We start from the raw sequence: 10737 nt of genomic DNA on the forward strand, positions 1-10737 counted from the left end.
GTCGAAGAAAAAATGCCATAAAAAACCTAAATGTCATCATTTAAGTGAGAGATCGGTGCAGATTAGGAGGCAACGTTCATGGCCCCTCTACAAGCCTCTCCATAAGGACAGATGGCGAAAGTTCATTACAACTGATGAATCTTGGATCTATCTATCTGATACCAATGCTAAATCTAAAGTTCAATATCTTAGCCGTGAGCAGAATAGGCGAGACTTGACACCCTCAACCACGGTGCCTCATTCCAAAGGCGTAATGGTTTGGATGGGCATATTCGCCCATGGTGTGACCAAACCTCGGTTTGTGAAACCTGGGGCCAAAATAAATTCTGAGTATTACATACAGAAGACATTAAAGCCCTTTCTTAAGGATGATTACTGCAGATTGTACCCTAATGGTGATGCTGTGTCTTCCATTAGGACTCTGCCCCACCGTATGCATCTAAGGTCACCCAGAAATTCCTTACAGATCAGCAAGTGCAATTCCTGAGACCAGAACAATGGATTCCAAACAGTCCTGAAGCTGCACCATGCGACTACTTCCTATGGGGACATCTGAAAAACAAACTGAATAAGCGAAGAATTTCTACATTGAGAGGCTTTCAAAGAGCTATTAGAGAAGAGATGAAGAAAACCCCCCAGGAAATCATTTTGCGGGCTCTAAATTCATGGTTGAAGCGTTGTAGACAAATCTATTATGCCGGAGGTCGACATATTGAGAAGCATCGCTAAATTTATGTAATAAATCTTGGAAATAAAAACATTCGAAAATGATCCCTATAATTTTTTGTTACCCTGCATATGTTTTTTTTCCTTAACAGATTGATGCTATGAAAAAAACAGAAAGAGGGACAAGAATTGGAACTAGAGGGTTGTTGCGAAAAATTTAAATTGATTTTGCCAAATATTTAGTCCTTTAATTTGTTAAGATTTCTTAAATGATATTATTTCAATATATTGATAATGAATTTAGAGTATGTTATTGTTTGAGCAATTAAATTTATGCTTATTTAGATACAAGAAAAGGAACTGAATGAAAAGCATGTGGAATTGAATGAGTTAAGGAAAGAAGAGTCCCAAATGGAAAGCGAACTCAATTCAAGCAAAACTCAATTTGATTTCTTCTTTACAAAGTAGCACCCTTTAGATAAGCCAAGTAAATAATTTTATATTACTTAATATTGTTTATTAAATTTTAGCTTATTTTTAAAAACACTTGTAATTATAAAAGACAAATAATCCACTTTAATGGGATAACAGTAGTAAATTAAAAACAATGCATTAAAACACAAATGCATCATTCTCGCTTAATCGAACACATATATTTTCTCCATTTCATTTTGCTTATTTGGTTCGAAGATTGAGTTTGAAGCACTAAAATTTATTCACTGTAAAAAACACAATAAATCTTTTTTACTCGTCTCTACTTATTTGTTATTTATTTTTTAAATAAATTTAAAACTCATTTTATAGTTTGCTTTTTGTGGAGGAAAAAAAACGATATAAACACAGCCTTATTTTATCCTTTTTCTATTTAATTTTTTTTTCAAAATACATTTCAAGCTTATGTAAGCAATTTAATTTTTCGTGTATTTGCTAAAGTGATTATTCACGAAAATTGCACTTATCATATTCCAACGTTATGCTTTTCAATTATTTCCTCTGCTGCATTATTATGTTTTTGTAAATTGAGCTACTTGTTAAAAAAAACTTGGCAGCTTAAAATATTTACAACTTAATTCGTCTTAGTAGATTTTTTGTTGAAAACAATTAAAGTTGCCTTGTTTGTGTATTTTTGTCCAGATCAAAATCAAAATTGATCAAATACAAGACCAAATACAATACGGCGCAGGTTAATGAGTGAAGCTATCAAGGATATGGATAAGTAATTTAATTTTTGTCTGTCTGTTAAAATGATAATTCACTCAACTACTTAATGGCAAACTTGATATCTTAAAATACTTAAGTTTTTGTTGAAGACAACTACTTAACTTTCCATGTTTATTTTATTTTCTTCTAGATTAAATATAAAATTGACCAAATACAAGAGCAACATAGGTAAATAAGTAAAGCTATCAAGGATATGGATAATGTTGTTTCATTTAGTGATTTCCGAAATGTATCAGACTTTGAATGACTTTTCTACACCTAATGATGACATAATCTATATTTCACCAACTGTAAGTATGCCTTTAGTTTTGATTAGATTGTTTATCACTTAGAAATCTTTATTGTGTTTATCTTTTATTCACATCATAAAGGTCCATGTAAGTTTTAATTATCGTAATTTATTTACATATATAAAAAGAAATTCTAATTTAATATATTAAATACAATTCTTACATTTCTGTTGTAATTTTAAACTATAAAATTTTTAAAAATAATTATCAGACATCTAAGTGTTAAAGGCAATCCCTTTTTTTTACAAGATAGCAAATTTTTGGTATGTTGGTAGTATATGTCGTTTACGGAAGAAGAAACCTAAGATAAAAGCTTTTAAGATTTAAAATACATTTAAAAAAATAAAGTCTTCAAAATTTTTCATTCAAACCGTTACAGAGTGAGTGGGACTTGCTAACTTATTGATTTTAATACATATGTCCTTACATCTTAAAAGTTCTAGATTTGTGGTTTATTTTAAAAAAGATTTTCATTATGTTTTATTTTTTAAAATACTCTTGAAAAAAAAATTTGATTTCTTATGTTTTTTTTCTGGTCATAAGAATTGTTTTTTAGAAGAAAACCTTAATATGAGAGAAAAAAATACTATGAAAGAAAATGAAAATTAATTGTATCTAACATATTAAAATAGTTTTTGAAAGGGGTAAATCCATACAGAGTTATTCATATCTATCACATCGATTATAATGCATCAATATTTCTCGATCAATTAATGTCCATCTTCACTGCTGGTGCATAAGTAGAGCCCCTGATTTTTGTAAAATTTTAGGGGTTCAAAAATTTTATATATACATTTTGATATATGGTATTTTAATTATTCTACTCTTGTGTGTTTCTTTAAAAGACAACGCCTTAGAGCGTCCCTTTTATTAATAAGTACTGGTCACATGACTTAGATATTAGTCATATTTAGTTAGTTCTGATGGTTGTTACATTTGTGTTTGGTGCAGTATGACCAATTATAATTCTTCTGTCATTAAGCTTTTATTGTAATCCATAAAAAAAATAGTTGGTATTATCTCCTATATGGGCTTTTATTTTGTTTTTGCAAAATTTTAACTTTCTCTTTTACTAAATGCATTGTATCATATTTCATACTTTGAATTGTCTGTGTTACTTTCATAAGTAAAAGGGGGAAATTTTCTTCATGATTAAAAATATACACTAAGTGCAAGGGCAGAAATTCTGTTATGAGACTGGGCTTTTCAGCTTTATTCGATGTTCACTCTTTTTTTCATATTCAAAAGGTAGTTATCAAGTATTTACTGTAATCAACTTGAAGAAAATAATGAATGAACTGTAAAATATTCCATATAATCATTTTACTATTCCACAAATTTGAGAAAAGTGCCTGACTGCATCAGAAATGCATAAAAAATATGTTTTGTTTCAAAAAGTTAGTTTTCAGTTCATACATCATTTAATCCCTCTTCTAGAAACAAAAATGGTTTATATTTCTCAGAAAATATTTGTTTATACAATGATATTTACTAAATTTTTATTATTGTTATTTTTTGTTATTGAATTGGCAGATGTTAAATTAGTTACATTATATAAGTCTAAATTTATTATTTTTAATTTTTTTTTCCTCATAAAATACATTAAATCGAATTATACTTTCCAAATTATCGAATTTATGCAACTTTGTGGTAACTTAATTTGTTGGAAATTTGGATACTTATTTTTTTTAAAGGTTTAGTTTCTTCACACGAAACTAAATTAAAAACGAAACACACGAAACTAAATTAAAAACTAAATTAAAGATACGAATATTAAAATCTATATGGTTTGTCTGAAAGTATTTGCAATTATTTTTATAATAGTACTTTGATTCGATATTAGACTGTATCAAACTGCATTTGTGATTTAGTTAGTTAAATAATTTTTAAAAATGCATGAAATATTTTTAAGGGACCAAAAACCTTTGATGAAGTTGAACCAGCTGTAACTACTACACCTGTGAATGATTTTCAGGTAATCATATTTTCCCATTTATTTCTTTGAAGAGAAAATTTTAAAACTTTCTTATTATTCACAAAATATGGTTAGTGTCACAAAGTATGGTTAGTGTTCTAAACCTGTGGCCCCATGCTCTGTGAGGCATTAAGAGAATTGTGTCAATTCAAGCATACTTATAGAACTAATTATTAATCAAAGTGTAAATATGTGGAAATCAAATTGGAAAATTATTTTGAAATAATAATAATAGTTTTTGATATCTCTGTAAACATGCAGTTATGTTTGTTTGGTTTATTTGGTTTGTTTGTTTGTTATATAAATTCAGATTCAATTTGATTTGGACAGTTGAACCCAAATTTAATGAAATTAACTAAATTGTAGTTGTTAACAATTATTCAAAGCAAATTATATATTTTTAGAAACTAATTAATATACAATGTTTAATTTTGAGTTTTACTTAAGGTATTTTTAATTTGTAATTCAATTATATAATGTATAGTAGTATTGTTATAATGTATCTACAAACAATAGTCTCTCGAGGACTTAATACTTTGATAAATTTTAAAAAAATATTCATAAAAATAATAAAATGTTTCAATTTGATACAAAGTAACTAATTGAAAACTATTGTTATTGAAAACTATTATTTGCATATTGAAAACTATTATTTGCATATTATTACACCTGAGTACCCCTCTATTTTCCCTCAGAGCGGTGATACCCTGAACAAATTTATAACACGTTTTAATCATAATTTCCCAAATTTTTATCAAAAAATTCTGGGTTTAAAGCTCAAATTGTTCCTGTTGTTTTGCTTTATAGTCCCAAATTTAATTCTATTTAAAAGAGAACAGAAAAAATAGAAGATTGATTATGGAATGATATATATATATATATCGTTCCATAATCAATCATCTATTTTTTCTATTCTCTTTTAAATAGAATTAAATTTGGGACTATAAAGCAAAAAAATTTTTAAGCCAATCCTCAGAGTAAATATATGCATATCTAAGCACACATGTCACTGTTTATATGGCATATTTGTAAATTTTAAAAAAGTGTATGATTTTTTTCCCACCTTAAAATTACTTAACAATGGATGTGAACCTGCAGTAAGTGAATAGGCTGTTCTTAGCTATTGATATTAACAATTCTACTGCTGACATTTATATTATGGCTTGGAGACCACACTATAATTTTAATATATATATTTTTTAAAGGCTTTTATTATGAGTTATTATTTTATATGAAAATTTCATTTTGTTTTAATACTGTTTTGGAGAATTTTATTTTGACTTATTATTAAATTTTTAAATAAGTTCCTGTATTAATCTTAAAATCGCTGGTATCTAAACCTCTCATTGATAATGGCAATTTTTATTTGATTCGTTTTTTTTTTTGGAGTTATAAAGTTTTAGTTATAAATTATTTCTTTAAGTTAAAAATGTTGCTCTTTGCTTTTAGTTCCAATGAGTTTGTTACACTCTTTATATGACATTTTGTATAGTTTTTGCATAATTAAGGTTCGAATTATTATTTTGTAAAGTTTGCTTTTTATTTAATTTCATGAAACTGAATTTATGTATGTTTCAGTTTTATAGTTCGTTTCACTTAATAATTTTTTAATGATAATAAATTTTTGATTGATAATTAATGCTATTCAGGAATATATAGTGTCTAGAATTCTCTCTTATTTTATAGGTTCTTTTGTTGATACTAATGTTGGAACAGCAGTTAGTGATCCTTTCAGTGGAGACCCTTTCGAAAATGCTTTTAATGTAACTGCATCACAATAAAAAAAGTGAGAATTTTGATTTGAATATTTTAAAAAACATTTTTTAATTTGATTATTTAAAATTTTTTAACAGGTATTAATAATTGATTGTTATGCAATACATATTTTAGAAGAAACTTCTCATTTCAGTTAGAAATTCTAACTGTCATTATTTTTCTGTTATTTATGCGGGTTTAGCTTTTGTTTCTGATTGCTGAAACTTATACAAGTACAATATTAATTAGTAAAATAATTATCACTTGAATAAAATTAATATTATTAAATGTTTCTTTTTTCATCCCAATCGCTTTTAAAAACAAGACAACTTATAGAAAGTGAATTAATTGTTTTATTTTGATAATATTGTATATATTATAAACTTTTAATACAATTGATAAAATATGCAGTTCAATCAGAATTTACAAATTATTACATTCTATGAATATTGTTTCTGATGGATGCAAATTATGAAAAAACAGCTATTTGACTCTGCAAATGCATTGCTTTAGATAGTATTCTTGAATTTCTTTTTTTTTTTAATTTTTTTATTTTATTGTCAAAACTGTATAAAAATAGAATTAAATCAACATTTATAGTTTAAAGTTTATGAATTCCTTTTTGTAAATTGGTTAAAAAATACATTTCTTATTAGTTTTAATTTAGTTTACTGTATTATACATTTTTAAACATAACAATTAATTTTTAAAAAAATTTCAATACATATACATTCCATTTTACATATTTTTTTTGCTTAAAACTTATGATTCTTATTATATTAGAGCTAAAAGTTCCCTTATACTATGGTTTTAAAAATTGAGAAGAAATTTTAGATGTAATAGATTATATCTAGAACTACTGTATAGATTTTAGTGAAATTTACTATCAACATAATCAATGTAATACAAATTTAATGATCTTTCAACAAATATAATGCCTTTTGCATGATCAAGTGTATTACTCATGTGAGTTCAAAGTATGAAATAGTGGATTAAAAAGGAAGGGGTTTTGGAAAGATATCGCACTCTGAAATTGTTCTCTAGAGTGTACCAATCATGCTTTATAGAGATCTAGAGACCTGACTATCAAATATACTTGACCAAAGTCTGCACTTTTTCAGAAAATTGTCTACCTGGTGAGCTCTGTGTTGTCATGCGTTACCTTAAAATGATAATAGGGATAACCTCACCTCTGAAAAGTCAAACAAAGAGTATCAAGGGTTCTTTTTTATACCTTGTGCTAGTCAAAGTGCTAGTTTATAAAATATATAGGGGATCTGCAGCTATTCAGCATACTGCTTACTCGGACCACCAACACTAAGCTTCCATAATAGTAAATTTCTTAATCATTACACTGGTAACATTAGAGAATAGATAGTGGCGCCTTTGTTCAAAAGTGAAACTCTTTCATATGAAGAGAACCAGTGGTTTGCCAAAACTTCTCAAGTATCTAAAAAAACAACCATTATATTTGCCTTTTAATCGATACAGTTGACCCAAATTTGATTTATATCCAGATTTGATCAATTAGTTTTGAACAGAAATAAGATAGACTGTGATTTTCTTAAAAGTGAAAATATAGACTTAATAGATTATCCAGCAAAAACTTACTCTGATCTGTACTCAATGAAATATGTGTGAAATGCTCTGGGAAGAGAAATTAAAACTTACAGGCATCCTCAGACAACCAGCTCTAGCCCCTGAAAATAGTGTTAACTGCTTTATTTCCACCTTTTTTGTTTGAGAATGTATTGTATGTCTGTGAGAAGGGGTCCATAGTTTGGAACAATGTTTCATTTGTTCGATTCAGTAGCTCCTGTTTCATACCTTCCAAGTCCGATGAGTGTTGCACATGATCATGTGTGTGAATGTTATCATACCTGGTGAATGTTCATTATATATGTATTGTATCAACTTATATGCATTTAAATTTCATAAAGCATTATTATTTTCCGAGTTAATTAAAGAGTGATTATTTAAAGAGTTATCCATTCTCTGGAAGTGATCCATTTGGGGGATTTGATACTGCTTCTACCCCTACAAACCCTGGTAAGTAGTTGTATAAAAATTTATTGCATTTTGGCAGATCTGAATCTGCTTATTTATTTTTTGCTTTTCATTTTTGAAAACTCTAGCTTTCCAAGTTCTAACTTTAGGCAAAATTGAGTAAGCTATTCCCTGCTACTAACTTGTTACCCATTAAATAACATTGAGATAAGTTGCATGGGCCCGAATAGCCTGGTTGGTAGGTTTCTGGGCTCATGTTCGTGAGTTCGAATCCTGCTGGCCAAAGAATCCCCTTGTATTAAATTGTGACTAGGACACTTTAAATTTGTTGGGGACACAAAGTCCTCCATGTTCCCATAACAAATCACTATCTCCGGAATTACTGAATTGGACATCTTTCTCTGGTTAAGGTCAAAATTATGATGCGTGGAGTGTGAATGGGTTCTCCCGGTAAAATAGGTTGTGACGTGTGTATGGCTAAAGTCGCACTCTTGGGCTTAGATGGCGCCACTGAAAAAACAAGAAATGCTTTCTCTGCCTTAAAATAGCTTAGATTCTCATGGGAGGATTGCCGGTATTATTGGCAAAGTCATGCGAATATTTTCATGCCAAGCGCAGTATCTCCATTGTGGGAAAATAGATTTTCTGTACAGTAAAAGCAAACAGACTGGTACCGGAATGAAAATTGATGTTAGCTAACAGGTTTAAGCTTAAAAAGAGCCAGAGCTATTATTTAGATGGTTAAAAATTATTTTATTCTAATTATTTTAAAAACTGTATTAATACTCATTTCTTGTCTTTAGAAAAAGATCGTTTTGATCCGTTTAGATTATCTCAAGCAAATTCTAATCAAGCTCCTTCTATGGTATGTATGACTTTTTGGTTTTAATTGGTTTATGGCAAATTTTCAGTTCTTCAATGATTTCATTTTGCTGGGTCACTGAAGTTTCTGAAAATTATCTTAATAGATAACAGATAAATATTCAGATTATTAATGGGTGAAATTGTCTGCATTTATAAATTTTGGTTGCTTAAAGTTTGCAACTTTATCTATTTTTAAAAAAATTAACTTTATAAAAGCAATGTGGCCACCCACCTTGAAAACCTGGAATTAACAGGAAATTTTTTATACTAGAAAAATCAGGAAATTTTTAAGAAAAGCTAGTTCTTAATTTAAATTTTTTTACCATCCGTTATATCCACTTTATTCAGATTTAAAAATCGTCAAACAGTCGAAATATCTTTGCAATACTTCATTAAAATTCTCTCCATTATTACCCCGCTAAGCTAGAATGCCATATAAATCTCTCCCATGTTGCTAAATGAATGGAGAAATCTCTTTGGAGATTATGGGTCTAGGCAGTTTAGGAAAGATTGTGGGGGAGGTGGAAGAAGTAAATTTGCTTCGGTTCATAAAAAGAGGATTTTTCTGTTTTTTATCTTCTAATCTGTGGGTTAAATTCATTTACTGTTCAAGTTTGTTCCGATGCTTTGGGGGTATTTTTTTTCTTTTAACAAAACGTTTCGGTATTTTTAACTTTATAAAATTCTTCAAAAAATAATTGGTTATAATTTAATAATGGATTTTATTTACACTCTTTTACTGAAAACTTTTGTACTTCCATCCAATGAATTATTTTTTCTCTGCAAAGTCAACCTATCACTCATTTTCCTGAATCGCTAACAGCAAAATCGTTAGAAATGTTGCATTGATGCTAATTTTCTGGATTTCATTTTAAACATTTATAACATATTTTATTTTTAAAAAAAGATTCTTTTATTAATTTCTAATTTAAAATTCAAATTGTGTATTAATCACAATGTCAAAAGTTTGTAAATGTTTCGTTTACATTCCAGAAATATTTCCGAAACTGTTTCTCCTTTTACCCTAAAAACGAACAAAGGCATGGCAAACATGTTAAATGATGTATAAACTTAGAAAATAAAAAAAAATAATTATATTTGTTCATTAGGAAGAAGGGAAACGAAACTTTGTTTTTTTTGTTCTGCAGTACTGGTACAGGTTTCAATTTGGGATGACCAAAATTTTAAATTTAATATTAAGTAAACAATGGATCATTTCCAAGGTGAAAAACTTAGAATTTCAAAATAATGATTAGTAAATATCAGTTTTCAATAAGTTATAGGCTGTTAAGTGAAAGGTTACATCATTTCAAATTTTTAACCATGATAAGTGAATCTCTTACAAAGTACAGTTTGTTTGTTTTTAATTTATACAAATAATAGAAAATGGAAAAAATAATAATCAAAGTGAACTGTAACAAAACAGGTTATCTTACACAAATGTGTATAAACATTTCACATTTTGATTTTTAAAAAAATTCCTGCGTAAAATTTATATGCGACACCAAAATACATAATTAATTGTATTGAGTCACTCGATTTAACATAATTAAATTATTTTTCTGTTTAAAAAGCAAGATTTTGATAATAATAAATATTTTTATTGTAAATTAACAATTAATTATATTTACGTCAGACACCACTGCCTTTCTTTTTATTACATTTGTTTTTATTTATTTCCATCTCTTATTTCGCTTTTTCTTTATAAAGTTAAATGAAATCTGAATAGAAACCATCATCTTAAATATTCCTTTAGGTTAATTTACAATAACATATTTCTCTTCTGTAACCTACTAAAATTTGTTTAACTGTGCTGTACTTTAAGTTATTTATATTATAACTTAAAATTGATCAATGAAGTTTTTATATATTTTTTTATTTTCAATTTTTTATTTGATCTACTTAACTCAGTTTTAATTTTTTGAGAAGCAATTTATCTTTATTCAGAACATTTTATAT

At 27.7% G+C, this 10737-nt stretch overlaps 1 long non-coding RNA gene across 1 annotated transcript in view; it reads left to right on the forward strand.

Moving 5' to 3' along the window:
• The first annotated feature begins 972 nt into the window (after positions 1–972).
• LOC122272018 (uncharacterized) overlaps positions 973–10737 on the forward strand; it is a 15229-nt gene continuing 5464 nt past the window's right edge. The window contains exons 1-3 of the long non-coding RNA XR_011637691.1: positions 973–1153; positions 4090–4152; positions 8718–8779. This is a non-coding gene — a long non-coding RNA (uncharacterized lncRNA). The remainder of the gene's footprint in view (positions 1154–4089; positions 4153–8717; positions 8780–10737) is intronic.

The sequence above is a fragment of the Parasteatoda tepidariorum genome, chromosome 9 (assembly GCF_043381705.1).
Source record: "Parasteatoda tepidariorum isolate YZ-2023 chromosome 9, CAS_Ptep_4.0, whole genome shotgun sequence".
NCBI lineage: Eukaryota > Metazoa > Arthropoda > Arachnida > Araneae > Theridiidae > Parasteatoda > Parasteatoda tepidariorum.